Consider the following 20,740-nt stretch of genomic DNA (forward strand, 5'->3'; position numbering starts at 1 on the left):
GTGTACTGTGGACCATGGATTGTGTGTCTCCTCCCATTTGTGTACTGGTGCCTGAGGCATCTCAGGTCTGGACCTTTGACAGTCATAACAACTATTTACCTGTTCTTAAATGGCCTTATCCAGGCCAGGCCACCACAGATAACTCCTTGCTAACGCTTTCATTCTAACTATTCCTGGATGTCCTTCATGTAGTGCCTGAATGACTGTGTCTCTCAGTGTTTTGGGAATGATGACCCTACTTCCCCATAATAGACAGCCCTTGTGTGCCGACAACTCATGCCTCCTATTGAAGAATGCTTGGAACTCAGCTCCAGGTGACTTGTCCTGCCACCCCGTGACTACCCAAGACTGAACTCTACTCAGGACTCTGTCTGTTACTGTTTCTGCGGCTATGTCTTTTGCCTGCAGGGGGCATTCTGGTAGATCCTGGATTGACAGAATTTGGGCTGCTGGTGCTGGGTCTGGTTCAGGCCTGTCAACAGGCAACCTGCTTAATCCATCTGCATGGCCCATCTCTTTACCTGGTTTGAGAACTATCTTGCAAGAGTATGCAGATAGGAATATTGACCACTGCAGCATCCTGGGTGATAAAATTTGTGGTTTCTGTTTGTTTGTTGTGAACAACCCCAATAGAGGCTTATGATCTGTGAATATGGTAAATTCCCTGCCATACAGGTAATCATGGAATTTCTTGACCCCAGCCACTATGGCCAGGGCTTCCTTGTCAATTTGAGCATAGTTCCTTTCTGCCCCTGACAATGTGCGTGAGTAGTATGCAATGGGTACTTGCTTCCCATTGTCTTCAAAGATGGCTCAGAACAGCACCCACTCCATATGGAGATGCATCACAGGCTATGCATATGGGTTTAGACTCTATGAAGTGGGTGACAGTGGAGTTGCTAGACAGTAATTCCTTCAAGTGTCTAAAACTATTTTCATGTGTCTGAGTCCAATTCCACACAGCTTGCTTGTCTAGCAGTCTGTGCAGAGGCTCTGCTATGTCAGCTTTGTGTGGCAGAAATGAATGGTAGAAATTTAGGAGCCCCAGGAATGCCTGCAATTCTCCTTTGTTTTTTGGTGTGGGGGCCATTTTTATTGCCTTCACCTTAGATTCTGCAGGATGTATCCCCTTGGCATCTATTCTGAATCCAAGAAATTCAATAGATGCCACTCCAATGTTGCATTTGTCTTTTTTGAGCTTCAGCCCTGCAGAGTGAAATCTGTGTAAAACAGCCTGCAGTCTTTCAGCCAATTCTTCCTCAGAGCCCCCAGCTATTAGGACATCATCAAAATAAGGGCATACTCCGGGAATGCCCTTCAGCGTTTTCTCCATCACCTCCTGAAAAATTCCAGGAGCTACAGAAATGCCGAACTGCAAATGGTTGACTCTGAAAGCTCCTTTATGTGACACTATTGTTTGAGTGCTGTTTCCCTGGTAACTGTCAGCTGCTGGTATGCTTGCGCCAAATTGAGCTTTGCGAAGATTACGCCGCGCTGGAGAGAGGCGAGGATGCGGCTGACCGTTGGAACCGGGTAAGCATGCACATTTAAAGCTTGGTTCACAGTGCATTTATAATCAGCACAGATCCTCACCTCCCTGTTAGCCTTTAACGGGATGACAATAGGGGTTTCCCATTCCCCCCTCTCTACTGGCTCTAACACCCCCTGTTCCACTAACTTGTCCATTTCCTTCTCTATTTTATGTTTGAGAGCAAAAGGAACTCTTCGGGGTTTTATTCTGATCAGCATGATGTTGGGGTTTAGTTTGAACTTGATGGGTGGCCCCGTGTATGTGCCTAACTTGTCCTCGAATATGTCTGCATACATTTCGCAGACTGATTCGAGACTCATGGCTCGGACCGTATGGATCCCTGAGAGCCCTATGCCCAGAGCCTTGAACCAGTCCAGCCCCACCAAGCTGATCCTATGGCCATCCACAACAAGCACATCCAAGTTCCCACGGAACCCCTTAAACCCCAACGACAGTGTAGCCTCCCCCTTAATTTTCACAGGGGCATGCTGAAAATCAGTTAATTTAAGATTAGTAGGTCTTAAGGTAGCCCACCTGTTGCTCCAGCTGCACACTTGTTTAAAAGTCTCCTCCAAAATTATCAAGACTGCGGAACCAGAGTTTAGTTCCATCCTGCATGGTATACCCTGCAAATGGACCTCTAGCATAATTTTGGGGGTTAGAAGCCGATGGACCCCTAAGTGGGAGATGGCCTTAAGGTTCACTATAGCTTGGGAGGTCATGTTTTGGGGTTTTTTAGTACCTCTCAGTGACGTGTCCTCGTTTCTCTGACGGCTCCGGCAAACTGCTGCAATATGGCCAGTTTTCCCACAGATTTGGCACTTAGCCGAGCAAAATCTGCAGGTCACCCTTGCATGGTTTCCACCACAGCTGGCACACCTGGAACTGGTTGCTCCAACTCCCTGGAACGCGTTGTTGCCTGCCCATCCAGCAGCTCTCTGTGCCACCGTCGGTCTCCTCTGGGCTCCCTGGTCTACCTGTGGTTGCGTCTGTTGTTGTTGTGCTGGCCTCTGGTCTACCGCATCAATCTCTGCCACCTCATCTTCGTCTGCTCCACCGTACGCAGCACTCTCCTGGTGAACTGATCCCCCGGAGCTGCTGCTGGGTCGGTGGGTCATTTGGCCATCGCCATTGGCCACTTCATATGCCTGGACTTTGTCCAGGACCTCTTCCAGACTCATTTGTGGCTTTGAGAGCAGTTTCTGCCGCAGCTGCTTGTCACTTAGCCCGAAAGTGATACGGTCTCACAGGCGATCCTCTAAGTCATGGAACTTGCAAAGGCGGGCGGCTTGCCACACGTCCGCAATGAAGTCTGTGATGGACTCCCCTGGCCTCTGGATTCGCTGGACAAACTGGAACCTTCAAGACATCTCAGACCTCTTAGGCATGAAGTGTGTATTCAGCTTGTTCACGAGGTCACCGTAAGAGATGTTTGTGATGGGTGTCGGTGCGAACAGCCCGACGGCCGCGTTGTACACAGCTGAGCTGCTGATGTACAGCAGAGCCGCTGCTTTCATGCAATCTTCAGTGATCCGGTTGACGAGAAGATATCCCTCAACCTGGCCCAGATGCGATTCCCATCGCTCGGGATGCTGAATGTCGAACTCACGAATTTGAGTGATTTTTGCCATGGTCTGACTGGTCCTAAGATGCTGCTTTGGCAAGGAATCAGGAAAGAATTTACTTTTCCCGCTCTAGTGACTTCAGCTCATGACTTCAGCTAGTGATTCAGCTCTTGAGCGAAACAGCATCAATCCCACCTTCGTCGCCACTATTGTGTAGATGGTTCTGGACCGCATAGCAAGGACAAGGCAGATGAGTACCACATGTCAGCTCTTTATTGTAGGAAGGCGCGTACTGAACAAAGGGGGTTACCTGGACCCCTTATATACCTAGTCAGGTACCATTCTGGCCAATCCAACCATGTGAATCTCCCACTGAAAATACTTCAGCCAAACTGGCCACAGCACAGCGCCCTCAGATGGACCAATGGTTCTTCAGAGCTGCAACTGCTCACACCCATACATAACAGCCTGGATTAATAACTGCAGGTTTTTTGGTGAGATTTCAGAAGTGGTTTTCCCTTCCCTTCTTCATATCACTGAAAGAAAATGACAGGCCCAAAATCAGCTAGCTGGTTTCATGTCTAAGATGTGACTAAAACACTTGTTTTCTAGCCTCATGGCTTATCCAGTACATTAAATTGGTCCTCCAAACATCAAGGTGCTGGTGATGACCTATAAAGCCCTAAATGGCTTGGGTCTGGAATATCTGAGGGAACACCTGCTGCCAGCATCAAGTTCCCTTCATCCTGTGCACTCCCACAGGGAGGGCCTTCTCAGGGTGCCGCTGGCAAAGGATTGCCGGTGGGCGACACCCAGGGGGAGGGCCTTCTCTGTGGGCGTGCCTGCCCTTTGGAACCAGTTACCCGTAGAGCTCAGGACTGCCCCTGATTTTCGTTCATTCCGCCGGGACCTGAAGACCTGGCTCTTTGAGGTTTCCGGCCAGGACTGAGAACTTTTAATTTTTAACTTATTGTAATTGGGTTTTTTAATTACAGTAGAGTTAAAGGGGTTTTAGATTTCAATTAAGGATAATTTAATTTATTTTAATTGTTATTAACTTTTGTATTGTAATATTGTTTTAATCGCCTTGTGAACCACCCTGGGTCCTATGGGAGAAGGGTGGTATATAAGTTTAATAAATAAATAAATAAATAAATAAATAAATAAATAAATAAATAAATAAAGTTATTTATGCTACTAAAGTAGAAAATCAAAACTATTATTTATAAAACCACTACATACATAAAAGTAAAGACAAATAATAAGATCTAAAGTCTGAACCTATTTAATTATCCTTCCTTTCAAGCAGTTCTCTCACTAACCCTTTCCAGCACAATGTCCTGCAGCAGCAGCAATAACACCGGTTTCTGTTCTTTTCCTTGTTCTTTTTATATTCTATAATCAAGACAGTTATGTGGCACTGTCCAGGTGCACTCTAGCATTTTTCTTTTCTATTGTTGAGAGAAAAATCAGGTCCATTTCCAAGCCAGGAGTAAATAAAATGGAGGCTAAGACACTGGAAATAAAATGGATGCTAGCTGCTTAGGAAAGAAGGTTCTTGTTTATTGATGCACAAAACCAGCAACTGCTTGTAGTTCTGGGACAGCTGAAAAAATGGAGTTGAGAGTGGGTAGTATTATGTATTGATGTAAATCATATGGGCAGTTATAAATAAGTAACTGCTGTGTTTGTTTAAATTGTTAACTGTCTGTCTGTCTACGGTTTTGCAAGCTTGTGTTTTTGGTGGGAAAATTGCTTTAAAGTCATTAGCTTTAAGCTTAGGCTTAAAGTCAAGCTTCAAGGAATTCCATGTTCAATGGAATTGGACACCGGGTCAGCCCTGTCCATAGTTTCTCAAAGAACTTTTAACTACATTTGCAGTCGCAGTGGCCAAAGACTCAAGCCGTCAAATCTAGTGTTGATGGATTTTCAAAACTCCCGTGTAGCGGTTAAAGGGGAAGCTATGCTAAAAGTACAATTCAAAGAGTTTGAGGGTTCCCTTGACGTTGTGGTAGTTGAGGGGCAGCACACAGGCTTCAATGCATTAGACTGGTTTGATGCCCTGGGCATCCATGTGTCTGGCATAAACAGAATGCAAGTAGCGAAACTGATGACTGTATGCCAGGAATATGCTGATGTTTTCAGCCCTCCCGTTTCCGGAAAGCGAGGCTGAAGCTCAAGAGGGACAAATGCCAAATTGGTGTGAACTCTACAGAGTTCCTTGGGTTTTGCATTAATGCCACAGGCATACACCCCACTGAATTTAAGCTCAAAGCTATTCAACAGGCTCCCAGACCAAAGTCAAAAGGGGAGCTACAGGCATTTTTAGGGTTACTCAATTTCTACCATGCATTCCTTCCACATAAGGTTGCATTGGCAGAGCCCTTACATAGGCTTTTGGACAAGAGGGCACCATGGCAGTGGACAAGTGTCCACAAGGAAAGTTTCAAAGGAGTCAAATCACTGCTGTCATCCAACTCCATGTTAACACATTTTAATGAGAAGCTGCCTATCAGTATTGCATGTGATGCTTCCCCATACAGAATAGGAGCCATCTTGAGCCATCTAATGGTTGACGGGAGGCAAGCTCCCATAGCTTATTATTCAAGGACACTGTCACTGGCAGAAAGGAATTACACCCAAATTGATAAAGAGGCATTGGCCATCGTGGCTGGCATAAAAATTTTTCATGATTTCCTTTATGGTCGCCCATTCACGGTCTTTATGGACCACAAGCCACTTCTTGGTCTGTTCACTACAGACAAACAAACCCCTCAGATCCTCTCTCCACAGATGCTGAGGTGGTCCATCTTTATGGCAGCCTATAGTTACAAGCTAGTCCATAAGCCAGGTAAGGAAATGGGCCACGCAGATGCACTCATCAGACTGCCCCTCCCTCACTCAGAGCCAGACCCCGTACCTGCTGCACGCATCCTGGCAATCCAGGACTTGCCAGAGTTTCCCCTTCATGCAGGGGATGTAGCTGCTGAGACAGCCTCTGACAAAATGCTCAGTTGCGTTTTGAACTGGGTGCTGAGGGGGTGGCTCGAAGCTAGTCTGGTGGCAGAATTTCATAACTTTGGTATACTGTAAGGAAGGATGAGCTTACAAGGGCTGCATTCTTTGGGGAAGTCGGGTCATAGTTCCACACTCTATGAGGACTAGAGTCTTAGAATCTCTGCATGAGGGACATCCTGGGATAGTCAGGATGAAGGCACTCGTGAGAAGCTACCTGTGGTGGCCAGGGTTGGATAAGGATATTGAGGTCCAAGTAAAAGGATGCCACATTTGCCAGCAATCCAGACCTAAAATGCCTAAAGTCCCAGTACATCACTGGGAAACCACGCAAACCCCATGCTCTAGGATTCACATAGACTATGCGGAACCATTCCAGGGACAACTGTTCCTCACTCTCATGGACAGTCACTCGAAGTGGCTGGAGGTCGCACCAGTCCCTACCATGACTACTGCCAGGACCATCCAAGAACTGTGCAGAACCTTTGCCACACATGGCTTACCCAGCATAATAGTATCAGACAACAGGGCACAATTTACTGCTGCTGAGTTTCAGTCCTTTTTGAGGGCTAACATGATTGTGCATGCCACTTCAGCCCCCTTTTCACCCAGCTTCGAATGGCCAAGCAGAGCGCATGGTAAAAACGACCAAGAAGTCACTAAAGAGAATCGTATCCAGTGATTGGCAGCATCAGCTGGCAGACTTTTGCTCTGCCAGCACACAACCCTCTGCAGTTCTACGGGCCGCAGCCCAGCAGAACTCAGATGGAGTTATCGGCTAACTACAAAGCTGGACCATCTCCATCCAGACTGAGTTGCCTCAGACACCATACAGCCAAAGCCCCCAAGGAACTTGCAAGTTGGTGACTGCGTCTGGGCATGAAACTATGGTCAAGGGGCACCATGGGTGGTAGCTGTGGTTTGTAAGGTGTCAGGACCACTTTCATATAAAGTGGTCCTGGAAGATGGTCAAGTGATCCACCATCACATCAACCAATTGCACCAGTGGCTAGTGAACCAGACGCTGGCTCCTGACAGAGATGTGAGCCAAAACCAGAACCAGCATGACAGCAGCATTACAACGGAGTCTCAGGGTGCTGGCAAGACTCACAAAGTTGTGGATGGTGTGTTAACTGGGAATGAGTCATCCCCGAGTGGAAAGACTCCACCCACTGAACAGGACATGCAGATGGACCGGTGTTCCAGCTCGTCGAAAACCACTCCACCATAGACATTGGCTCAGGTCTACCTGGCCAGACCAGCCGAAGGGACATGGGTCTACCTGTATCCAATGGGTCTGAGAGCCCGGGTCTACCCAGCCAAGTGAAGGAGCTGGCAGGCTGGGAACCACTGGCGGTACCAAGGAGCAGTCACAGAAACCACCAAAGTACTTGCAGGACTAAGTTCAATGTGAACATATGTGAACCAACTAAGGTGAAGGGGTGTTATGTATTGATGTAAATCATATGGGAAGTTATAAATAAGTAACTGCTGTGTTTGTTTAAACTGTTAACTGTCTGTCTGTCTACAGTTTTGCAACTTGTGTTTCGGGCGGGAAAATTGCTTTAAAGTCATTGGCCACCACCTAGCAGCACTCCATAAAAATAGATGTCAAAGCGGCTGTTAAAGTCGCTTCTGTGTTAACTTAATAAATGTTCTGTTGTTTTCACCTTCACCCTGTCAATGCCTAACAATCCCAGTGCACAACAGATGGGTTTTTATACCTTCTTTGCGGCTTTGTGTTTGAGATGCCTGTTGTGACATGTACTTTGCCCTGTGCTTGTGTGTGCCCTTTTGGAATTCTAATTATTGTTGCCTGACTCCTATTGTGGCTGTGGGGGCTGAAGGCATTTTGCTTATGAATAATATGCCCAAATTCTTTCTGATATGGATTACCAAATCTCCATTTCTAAAGATTGGCCTTCTCAAGTTTCTGCCTGGGGAAGGGGAGACTGGGGATGTTTCTGCCTAAGATTTTTTCTCCATTTCTCCTTCAGGGGAAATATTCTATCCTGCCTCTTTCAATATTCCCCAAAAATATTTCATTCTCTGGGAGGGAGGGTGCTGACCTCCTACACTACATATGTGCTTTTGGTCCCGTGATGAAATATCTGCCTACCCTTAAAAAAAAAGACCTTGGCACATATTCATTTTCCTTTAGCCCAGCACTTCATACTATCAGACATCTATTTAGTGATCTTATCAAAAAAGGAATTACAAAGCAGGCATTGGTAATACAGATGATTATTTTAGACAGTGTATTTTTCACACTTTACAAATCAGCTTTAGGTCTTGTATTGTGAAGAGCAACTTCAGTCATCAACAATCTCCCAAGTTTAGGTCATTCCCATCTGGGAGACAAATATCCAGAGGATCACTAGATGGTAAAAAAAGAGAAGCTGTATGGAAAATCCTTTGCTGCCTTCTAGTGATTGTCTGGATTTTTCCAGCCCACACATAGGTAGCTCTCTCTAATATTACAGAGGCACAAAAGAAAAAGACTAGAAAAGGAAACACCTGCAAAATAATGAGTCTTCACTTTTCCTGAAACATATTAAGAATCCTCCTAAATTTATCTTCTGGAATTGTTGGAGATAACTGGAAAAATTACTTGTTCACCCAAGCAGTGCTATGTTCCAGCAAAGCAGGATTATTTTAAACTCCACAAATGCCAACTCATTGGCTAGTTTTACGTGTTACGTAGTCACCTAAAGATATGACAGTTGTGGAGGAACTTATTAGCTTTGTGAATAAGTGCTGACAGTTCACACTTTATAATTTACAATCTATTCAATAAATTCAACTATATACAAAGTAATAACTAATCAACCTTGTTAAAGTCTCTATCCTGTGCATTAATTAATGCAAGTTAATTCTACTGCCATTTCTTGTTTGCTGCCTTTAAACCTTTGTGTTTGTGTGTGTGAGAGAGAGAGAGAGAAAGTGATAAGGAAAATATCTCCTGGAAACCTCCTTCATGCTACACTGTCTTTGTATGATAATTGTATAGCAATTAAGCTTGAGATTTTTAAAATTGAATAGAAATAGTCAAACAGCAAAATAATGTATAGTTTTTCAGGAAGTGTGCATAACATTTGCACAACTTTAATTTTTAACTGGCTGAACAATAACTCTCATTGGCTGAAGCACGGTATTTTTCCATTAGGAAGATGCTGCAGTTTCACACCCAGAGAAGAGCAAGAAGCCAGCAATAAAAATGCTATCTGGGGTGTCTATGTCTGATCGACCCAGATTTGATGAGTAAATGTAGTGCTCTGGATGCCATCAAAATCATAATTTGTGCCAGCCTCTACATGAAAGCAGCTTGAATATAGGAATGCCTGAGGCACTCCCTCAACATCTTTCCCCCTCCCCCACGCTTCATGATTTCTTTAATTTATGGGAAGATAAAATATCATTCAGAGATTCTGATGCTTCTTTTTCTAGAATGTTCCCTTAGTTCATTATGATTAAGCATGCTTAATTTGCTCTTTGGTGTCTACATACTGTATCCTATGCAAGCCCAGTTTTATTCATTTTTAATCGGAACTAATAATTTCCTCAAGATGCTAATTAAAACATGGGTGATAACGTTAATCACAAAATTAACATAATTAAACCTGATATTAGAAGTAATTAGTTACATACCAAATAGGGTGCCATAGACCCACTGTGTGTTAACAAAGCCAGTATTTAAGCTTTGGTTGTATGGAATCTAAAAAAATTAAAATGGCTCCAACCCTTTGCTTGTTTTTTAAGGAATTTGGAAGAGTCTCTAGACACATCACAACCCAATTCCCTAAATTTCTTCCTCTTTCCAATCATGAATTGTATCCCACTGAGTCTGTATTCTTCCCCATTGGATCCCACATTCTGCTGGTACACAGACATTAACTGCATCTCAGTCATGTGCCTTTGTTGCCCACCCACGTCTTCATGATTCATCCCATCACCAGACCTAATCCCAGCTTGGGATCCAGCCTCACCTATTTTCTTTAACTTGTAAACCAGTCTTTACTATCCAAAATCCTGTTGCCTCCTCCTCCTTCACTATTCCAGTCTATGGTGAAGCCTTCTTCTATATTGCTGTTGTTTTTATTATAATTCATAGAAATGGCAATTGTAGTTATTACAATGACTGAACAGGCAGAGTTCGAGAGAAGTGCTATGGATAGTGTTTGCATGTGTATTGAATGTAATATGTATATTATATTATAGGAGTGTGTTGAAAGTATTTTGGACATTTTGAAGTAGAAAAACCCCATTTCAAATACTCACTTGACCTGGAGGAATTTTGGAGATTTGGGGACAGTTGCTCTCTCATAGGCCAACCTACTTATGGGAATAAAATAAGGGGAGACACCATAGAGGCTATCTAGCAATATGTAATAAGTAATATGTGCATGCCACATTAGGGTCATTGTATTTGATAATATTGCATTCTCTCTAGAGAGTCCTATTTTTAGAAAAGTGAGAAAGGGTTGTCACTGCACGTTTTTTTTTTGTTCGTCAGAAAAGTTCATTTCTAACTGTACATTTTCCCCTGTTCTCTGCACCTGTTGTGATAACTTATCTGGTAACCATAGTGAATCCTGTGAGTATACCCATGCAAACTGACTTTCACATTTTGGCACATGAACCAAGTCCTGAGTTCGAAGATCAAACACTATATCGCTCAGTCATTGGGTCGCTGCTGTATATTAGTAGTTGGACTAGACCCGACATTGCACTTAGTGTTAATCTTTTATCACGACACATAGGCAAGGCAAAACAGTTTCATTGGACATGTGTTAAAAAGTTATTGAGGTATCTAAAACACACCAAAGACATGAAGTTGTTGTTGGAACCCACACATACTGACTATGCAGAGTTATGTTGTTTTGCAGATTCAGATTGGGCGAGTGATAAGAAGTCACGGAAAAGTACATCAGGTTACATGATGTTCTTAAATGGATGTCCTGTTTACTGGCATGTGCGTAAACAGAATTTTGTTTCTTGTTCCTCTACAGAAGCTGAGTATGCTTGTGTGTCTGATGCATGCAATTCTTTAACCTGGTTTGATGCTTTAATCACAGATATCTGGACACATCCGATTCGACCGATCACTGTGATGGAAGATAATGAATCTGTGGTTTATATTTCTGAAACACGTTTTACAGGTTCAAGGTCCATACACATTGACATCCGATATCAAAACATAAGGCAACTGGTTAAACAAGGTTTTGTGACATTACAGTATGTGCCTATACGTGATCAAATTGCTGACATGCTGAACAAACCACTTCCTACAGCCCAGCATGAGTATCTGCGTGAGAAGATGTGCCTTACTTGAGTCTTCACTTTGCTGACGAAAGAAGGGGAATGTCACTGCACGTTTTTTTTTTGTTCGTCAGAAAAGTTCATTTCTAACTGTACATTTTCCCCTGTTCTCTGCACCTGTTGTGATAACTTATCTGGTAACCATAGTGAATCCCATATGACTAGTTATGTTATGGTTTCAGTCTGTTTAGTGCGCATGTCTAGAAAAAGTTCACAGTGTTTATCTTTATTGTTTTATTCACTTTGCTGTTACTGTCTGTTACGTTAGGATGTAGTGAGCTAGCTCTCTTTATAATATATATTTAGTTTTTATATTTTTGTAAGTAAAAGGTATTTAGTAAGATTATGCGTCGTGTTTTTATTACCTTCCTGCATGCACATCATGCATTCTCTGAAGCACAGTCCTTCGCCCTCTACAAAGGTGATTTTTACCTTGACAAGGGTACTGTGCTGGTTAGAGTAAACAGTTATTTTAAGAATTAAGAACTGTCCCCTTAAGGGATAGTCTCTTTGGTAATGTAGTTTTAAGTCACTTGGTCACATCTGTGTTTTGGATTGGCCACTGGGAGGGACTTCCGTTTGGCTACTGGGGGTTCTCCAGCGTGACAAGTGGAGAATCCACAGATGGGTTGATATTGCCTTTCTGCCCTAGAGATTAAGTCAATCAACCTTTGCCATGCCTCTCTCCTTCCGGCTAGGAATCCCCAGTCATGACTTAGTCTTAGCCTGAGAGAGATGTGGTTAAGATTGGCTCTAGCAGAAGGCAACACCATCTTGGATTCTTCCCAGGTTGAATCCTTCCTTTTCTTATTGTTTTCTGTGCTGATATCAATGCTGATATTCAAAACATAGTGAGTTACAGGCTTAGGCTGAAACCTTAAGGTATTTTAGCTTCTAGCAAGCCACGAGTATAGTGGCCACCATTTTGGACGCTGCTTTAGTTGCTCCCAAGGTGGGGGAATCCTCCCTTTCAGCAAAGTCAGATTAGCAGCAAATTGTCTGATTTGGGCACATTCAGCTAGCAGCCTTCTTGCCCCGGCTGTTGGATAATTGTTTCTGGCGTCAGAGCAGAAAATCTTTTTACTGGTGGCCGCCATTTTGAAAACACCATTTTGCAACTGCACAATCATTTACCAGGCATTCAGAGGAACGAAATAACTGTCTTCAAGGTGCCTTCAGGCTACTGAGCAGCTCTCATTTTACAAAAAAACAACAGCAACAACAGCCTCCAGGCTCATTGCTTTATGGAGATGTGCAATCACTCAAGCATTTCCAAGGCTTCAGGGCATGGCTGAGTGCCTGCCTTAGCTACCTTCATTCATTAGCAGTGTCTCTGCTTATAGTGTGCTGGCTACCCCATTGACTTGGTCTTGCTGCCACCAAAAGACTATTGGAGTGTGCTGGCCGTACCATTAAGTTGGCCTTGCCGCCACCAACAGGACCTTATGTGTGCTGGCTGTGCCATTAAGTTGGCCTTGCCACCACCAACAAGGTTTTACGTGTGCTGGCCATTACCATTAAGCTGGTCTTGCCGCCACCAATGGATTCATATGTGTGCTGTCCGTACCATTAAGTTGGACTTGCCGCCACCACTGGAGTCATATGTCTGCTGGCCATACTATTGAGTTGGTCTTGCCGCCACCACTGGAGTCATACATGTGCTGGCCATACCATTAAGTTGGTATTGCCACCACCTCAGGATAGCATGTGTGCTGGCTATCCCATTAAGTTGGTTGTGTTGCCACTGCTGCTAACCAAAACTTAGCTCTTACTATTGAGTTCTCCTTGCTTTTGTAAATGCATTGTGATTGCCATTTCCAGACTATCTCTAGTGTCATAATGGCAGATGAATCTACAAAAGCTCAGTTACAACATACCTCCAGCAGCTCGCCTGGATGCAAGAAGCTCAAATCAGCCAAGCAGGAGGTGGCTGGGAAGCTCAAATCCAGAGCTATCTCTGGCAAAAGGTCTTCCAAAGCTGCAGAGAAAGAAGCAAGTAGGAGGCACCAGGCACTGGAAAGGCAATTCTCCAAAGCTGCGAGGCAAAGGATGGATAAAACGTCTCTATGGAGGCATTGGTTTTTGGCCCTCACCAAGCTCCTTCTTCCTTGGCCGCTCCTAGTGCCTGGTCCCCAGAGGGTGAGGCAGGTCAGTTCAATTTTCCTGTGATGAAACAGGTGGAGTTGTCTTCCCCTCCCAGTGAAGGGTTCAGCCTTCAGATCCCTGTTCCTCCTTCTACAGCTAGGCCTCTGGGCCCAGAGGCCACATTCACTCCCAAAGTGGCAGGACTTCTTCCTCCAGATGCTCAGGAGACAGAACTGTCAGAAAGACTACAGTTTCTGATTTCTCAGGCCATTGCCCAAGGCATAGCTTCAATCATGCACCAGGCAGCTCAGCTGGAATCGATAGCATTGGAATATCCTTCTCATAGCAACATGTCATATCTTCCCCAGGCAGAATCCACTGCATATCAGGGGTCAGTTTCCCCCTCACATTCCTCCAAAAGTAGGATGACGTTCACAGGGGATGATGACCAGAGAGATCAGGGGATGTCAGAAGATGAGGACATATATCCTGACCCCCCTCCTTTCATAGGCCTGTTTAATCTGGCCCTCTTCAAATCCTTGCTGCACAAGGCCAGGAGCACTGCCCAACTTGGTCCTGAAAGTGTTTCTCAGGTGGAACCTCCCACCAGCCGAGCGTCTACCAGTTAGGTTTTTTCAGAACCAACCTTTACTCAACAGGACATTCCCTGTCCTCTCCTTTTTTCAGTGTTGTCCAGTGACAGTGGGGAGTGCCAGGTACCTTCCCATCCCTGGGGAGAACAGAGAAAAGGTTATTTAATGTGGCTCCAGCACTGTCAGAGGTGCTAGCAGTTCCCACAGTAGATGAGCCCTTAGCACCTTTGGCTTCATCTTTAGCTGTGCCTGGAGATATAGCAGAGGCTCTGAAGTCTGAGAAGGCAGAGCTTAATTTCTGCAGGACCCATCAAGCCTTAGCATGGGTGGTAAAGGCAGCTTCATCTACTTTTTTCTCCAGAACTTCTCTCCTCTGGCTTTGCCAGTTGCAGGCTAGGGTCCCTCCAGAAGAGGTACGGATGCACCAAGATTTAAATAAATTAGTGGCTGCATCTGAGTACATGGCTGATTCCTCTTTGCATGTGGCCAGATTTTCCTCCTGGGCATTAGCATCTAACATCACCTCCCTCAGGCTTCTGTGGCTCAGACACTGGCAAGCAGGTGCTAGATCCAAGTGGAGGTTGGCCTCAGCCCCTTACAAAGGGGGCCAGTTATTTGGAGAGGCACTAAACCACAGGTCGGCAACCCGCGGCTCCAGAGCTGCATGGCTCCCAGTCCTCTGCCATGTGCAGTCCCCCCCCAAAAAAAAGTGGGACTAAAAAAGTTCAACCAATCAATTCAAACTTCTCATGGGAAAAAAAACTTACAAAGCTTCAATTGATTGGTTGAAGTTCTTTGGTTTGTGGGACTTCCCACAAGCTGTTTGTGGGACTGCCAACAGACCTCTTTTCTTCCTCAGACTGCACATGGCGGCAGCGGAGGAAGAGACAGAAGGACTGCTGGAAAGGTGAGTGGATCAGTCAGATGGGGAGTGCCGGGGAGGGGGAGTTCTGTGTGTGCACGCGTGCCTCCAAATCCGTTCATTGCCAAGGTTTCTTCTCAGTGAGGAGGGTCTGCTAGAAAGAGGGGATTTAGCAGCTTAGTTGGTCAACCCACAAGCTTTCTCTTACCACTGTTGCTGGATGAGGAAAGACACAATCCCCTTTCCCAATCTGTACCCTCCCTAATACCCATTGGGCACCACTCTGTCCATTAGAAGGAAAGAAACCAAAAGCCACCCCTTTCATGTTCCTCCTTCCAAGCAGGGAACCTTTTGGGGGAGGAAAGGGTGAAGCAAATGCACCCCTCCCGCAATCATTCCTTGCAGAAGAAACTAAGACTAATCAGCCGCATATATTAAGAAGCGGCCCCTCTATTCTGGAGAGCCAGCAGGGCCCCTGCTTCTCTTTTCCTACATCAGCAGGGCTGGCACTCCCTTAGCCTGGAAAAAAAAGAGTAAAAAACTCAAAAAGATGGTTCTTGCTAGCGGCAGGGAGCTGTGAAGGTTGGTGACTTGGGAGAAATGGCTGGGGGGAAGGTGGTGTCAGAAGAAAGGGATAAAAGGAAAGCTTTTATCTTGCTCTCTCATTCACTCACACGTTCCTTGCAAAAACTTTTCTTGCTCTCATTCATTCACATTTTGCTCTAAAAAGCCTCTGTCACATACTGTTGGGGCAGCCTAGTGCTCTTGCCGAGACGCTGGAGCGTCTTTGGTGGCAGGAGTAGCAACGCCTGCCTTCTGCACGGAAGAAAAAGAAAGGTTGGCGGTGGCAGTGACGGCTGCTGTTGAGGCGTTGCTACCCCTCCGCCAAAGCCACGGCTCCAGGCCCGGTGGAGCCTATGCCCACTTGCCAAGTACTGCCTGCTAGGTGCCCTGCCGACACCACCTTCCTGTTTCTTCTGCCCGGCAGGCAGGCGTTGCTACCCCTCCGCCAAAGCCACGCAGCGCAGTGGCTTCGCCAGGCCTGGAGCACCTCCAGGATCTTTGCAAGGGCACTAAGCTGCCTCCAGCATCTCGGCGAGTGCACTAGGCCACCCCAACAGCAGCCGCCACCAGTGGAGCGATTGCCTGTTCCTTGGGGCTCGCCGCTGCCATGGGGGCCGGCACAGGGATTTGTTTCTGTGGGGGAGGCGGAGGCTGATGGAGATGCAGCAGACCTCCAGTGTCTCTCTCGCCGCCGCCTCCACTGCTACTGCCATTGGCTTCCGCTGTGGCCGAACCCGGGCAGCCTCCTTGACACCCAGCAGTGGCATCTGGGGATTCTCCGGTTTCATCAGAACCAAGCAGCAAGTGAAAAAGTTAGCAGTAGCAGCACTAGCAGGAGCGGTTTTAATCAGCCCCTTCATTGCCAAGCATCCCCATGGAAGTCAATGGAGGTGCTGTGGCTGGCCCTTTGAGTTGGTGAGTGAATGAGAGCAGAGGGGTAGCCCATGCCCATTTGCCAAGTACTGCCTGCCGGGCATCCAGCCTCCTCTGCCTTCCTGTTTCTTCCACCCGGCAGGCAGGCGTTGCTACCCCTCCACCAAAGCCAGGCAAGAAGGTTGGCAGTGGCAGTGGCGGCTGCTGTTGAGGCAGCTTAGTGCCCTTGCAGAGATCCTGGAGGTGCTCCAGGCCCGGCGGAGCCACCATGCTGCATGGCTTTGGCGCAGGGGTAGCAAAACCTGCCTGCCACGCGGAAAAAACAGGAAGGTTGGTGGCGGCAGCAGCAGCTGCTGTTGAAGGGTAGCAATGCCTGCCTGCTGGGTGGAAGAAACAGGAAGCCAGCAGTGGCGGGGCGCCTGGCAGGCAGTACTCGGCAAGTGGGCATGGGCTCTGCCAGGCCTGGAGCAACTCCAGTATCTCGCAAGGGCACTAAGCTGCCTCAACAGCCACCGCCACTGCCGCTGCCAACCTTCCTGTTTCTTCCGCACGACAGGCAGGTGTTGCTAACCCTCCGCCAAAGCCACGCAGCGCGGTGGCTCTGCTGGATCCTGGAGCATCTCCAGGATCTCTGCAAGGGCACTAAGATGCCTCAACAGCAGCTGCTGCTGCCACCACCAATCTTCCTGTTTCTTCCACACGGCAGGCAGGCATTGCTACCCCTCCACCAAAGCCACGCAGCACAGCAGCTCCAGGCCCAGCTCCAGGCCCGGCGGATCCTATGCCCACTTGCTGAGTACTGCCAACTAGGTGCCCTGCTGACACCACGTTCCTGTTTCTTCTGCCCGGCAGGCAGGTGTTGCTACCCCTCTGCCAAAGCCACGCAGCACGGCGGCTCTGCCAGGCCTGGAGCTCCTCCAGGATCTCTGCAAGGGCACTAAGCTGCCTCAACAGCAGCCGCCACTGCCGCCGCTAACCTTCCTGTTTCTTCCACGTGGCAGGCAGGCATTGCTACTCCTACCACTAAAGACACTCCAGCATCTCAGCGAGTGCACTAGGCCACCCCAACAGCAGCCGCCGCTGGTGGAGCGATTGCCTGGTCCTTGGGGCTTGCTGCTGCCATGGGGGCTGGCACGGGGATTTGTTTCTGCGGGGGAGGTGGAGGCTGATGAAGATGCAGTGGAGGGGGCAGGGTGGCTGCATGTCTCGCCTTACGCTCCACTCTCTGCAGTTTTTGACACTTAAGGTCACCTTCCTAGTAGCCTTTGCATCAGCTAGGCGCATCTCGGAATTGGCAGCACTTTCTATCAGAGATGACTTATGCATTTTTCACAAGGACAGGGTGGTCTTATGCTTAGACCCCTCATTTGTTCCCAAGTCAACTCATTGTTTCACAGAACACTGGAGATTGGGCTGCCAGATTTTTGTCCAGAGCCATCCTATGAATTGGAACATAAATGGCACACCTTGTACATTCATAGAGCATTGCGTCGCTATATTAAGTGAACTGCCTCCTTCTGAAAATCTGTAGCCCTCTTCATTTCATTCCAGCCCTCTTCAATGGGTCAGAAGGTGTCTGCCTCTACTATAGGCAGATGGATTAGGGCTTGCATAGCGGGGGTGTACCAGGAACAATCCTTGCCAGCCCCAAAGAGAATTACTGCACACTCCATCCACAGTGCTGCAACTTCAGCAGCATGGGTAACACAGGAATCGATAGAGAAGATATGCAAGGTGGCGATGTGGTCGTCCCCTTCCCCATTTGTGAGGCATTACAAGTTAAATAAGTTCGCCTCAGCAGAAGCTTCATTTGGCAGGAGAGTTCTCGAAAGAGTAGTATCAAATAGTGGGACACAGGCCCAGACGTCTTCCCACCCATGGGGGCAGTAAGTCTTTCGTATGTGCCATCTGTGGATTCTCTACTCGTCATGCTGGAGAAGGGGCGTTGTCTTACCTGAACACCTTTTCTCAGCATGATGATGGAGAATCCATTCCCCCCCTAGGATCTATCTGGTCCAGTGTTAGGGGAAATTGAGCCACCACCTTGTATAATCATTAACTGCTGTGCCTTCATCATGACTGGGGATTCCTAACCGGAAGGAGAGAGGCAAGGGTTGATTGACTTAATCGCTAGGGCAGAAAGGCGAGATCAACCCATCTGTGGATTCTCCATTGTCATGCTGAGAAAAGGTATTCAGGTAAGACAATGCCCCTTTTCCTGGCTACATGCAATCCAGCAGGGTTTTAATGGAGCCAGCCCACGGCAGCCTTTGTTCCCTTAATGTGGGATAGATTACTTCTTTTCACACTGTGTGATGGGATAAGATTATGAAATGTGCCTCAGAAGAATCTCTTCAATAACTGTGAGTTATTGTTTAGAGAATACCTGATGAATTAAAGTAATCTGCATGAAATCCTTTCCGTGGAGTTTATCTGTCTGAATCATAGCAACAGCAGCCTGCTTGAAATAGAACAGTGAAAAGAAGTTATTACCTTCCCAGTATACAGAGTTATTACCTTCCCAAATTTTGCTCAAAGTAAAAAGAACTCTGTCTGCGTTTGACTAAGAGATTGCTCTGAAACTCAAAATTTGCATGACATAACTAGCTATCCAGTTCTTCCCTGAACTCTTGCTTATTTACATGACAAAGCCAGTTATCCGGCTCTTTCTGTTACAAGATGTTTTCTCATGTTGGAATGGTCAAAGGGGAAATAAATGACTCTAGCCTATGTTTAACTGAAGCCAGCCATTCAGCTGTTCCCTTGACTATTGCTTAAAGAGAAATAGTGAAGCCAAATTCCCTTTAGAGTTGCAAGACTCCTATAGTCCAAATTGGGATTTCAACCTCGGGAGTTCTAACCCTTAGAGATTCCAGAACTGGACAATCAGCCTTACATCCCTCTTCAGAAGGGAACTGGCAGCAGCCAGTTTTTCCAAGTGTAGTCCAGGTGCAGCACCCTCTGGTGGCTAATCTGCAAACAACAGGCTTGTATTCAAGCTAACTGCATACAGCACACCCTGGTGGTCAAAGAGTGAATTTTACTGAAGTCTTTACTGCAAACAGTGCACCCTGGTGGTCAAAGAGTGAGATTTACTGAAGTCCTTTAAAATATCCAGGAAATCCTCTGAGTCTTCCCTAGTCATGGCAGAGTCTTCTAATGGTCCAGAAGAGTTGGTCCATTCAAGTAACCTGATGTCCAAAATTTAGAAAAGGCAGAAACATCTCAGAAACCTTATGACTTGAGGCAACAAAGAAAGCCTACTGAAGCCATGTGGATGAGCCTGATGGAGAATTGGGATAGGCTCTATCAATGTCATGAAAAATCCTGGGAGAAGTTGCAGAAACTCTGCGACGCATCCAAAGATGAGCCTTCTCCTGAGCGCATTTGCTCATTGGAAGAGGATATGGAGGAACTTTACATACAATGGACAGGTTTGGAATGCTGCCTCACAGACATCCAGTCATAGCTAGGAGTTAAACATAGCCAAGCCAAGCCAATCTTCAGGCGAAGGACACACCGAGTGAGAAGACCAAGTCTGAAGTGATCCATTGTTCACATGCACTATCCCAGCGGTCACATGTAATTTCATTCCTCTAAGAAAGCCTCATCCTTTTGTCCCAAGTCACAATGGTCTCAGGCATGTACCAGTGTGTCACAGCAATCTTCTGTCTCAGGCTTTTCCTATCCTTCTAAAGCATCTTCTCATCATAGCCATTCATCCCACGTCTCAAGGGCAGAGAGCCTTGCTGCTCAAGCTGCACAAGCACAAATCGAATCCGTGGCAGCTGAAAGCAGCTCTATGTGTGGCAAAAGTAGACCAACAGCAAAAGGAAGAAATAGCCAAAGCTCAGGCCAAAGCAGCTCTACATGTGGCAAAAGCAGAGCAACTGCAAAATGAAGAAATTGCCAAAGCTCAGGCTAAAGCAGCTCTACATGTGGCAAAAGCAGAGCAACTGCAAAATGAAGAAATTGCCAAAGGTCAGGCTGAAGCAGCTTTACGCGTGGCCAAAGCTCAGGCCAGCCTTGAATGGGAGACAGCAGAGAGAGCAGCAAGGGCAGAAGCTTTACAGGTGGAGGTTGAAGGTGCTACCTCCATGCACAATTTGGAAGGGCCTGAAAGTGGAAGCTCGTGCAGCCATGTCAAGGCCTACATGGATGACCAAAACATGCTACAACATGAGCAGGAAGGAACAATGCAGTTGACCATAAAATTCCCGAAACCAAGTGAACAAGGAGGAGAATCTCAACCACCAGAGGTGCAAACTAGTCAGAAAGCTGATATCGTACCATCTGAATCACGAGACCTCCCCTTTAGATCTGTAGACTCTGA

Source organism: Vipera berus, assembly GCF_964194415.1.
Source record: "Vipera berus genome assembly, chromosome: 4".
NCBI classification, from domain to species: Eukaryota; Metazoa; Chordata; class Lepidosauria; order Squamata; family Viperidae; genus Vipera; species Vipera berus.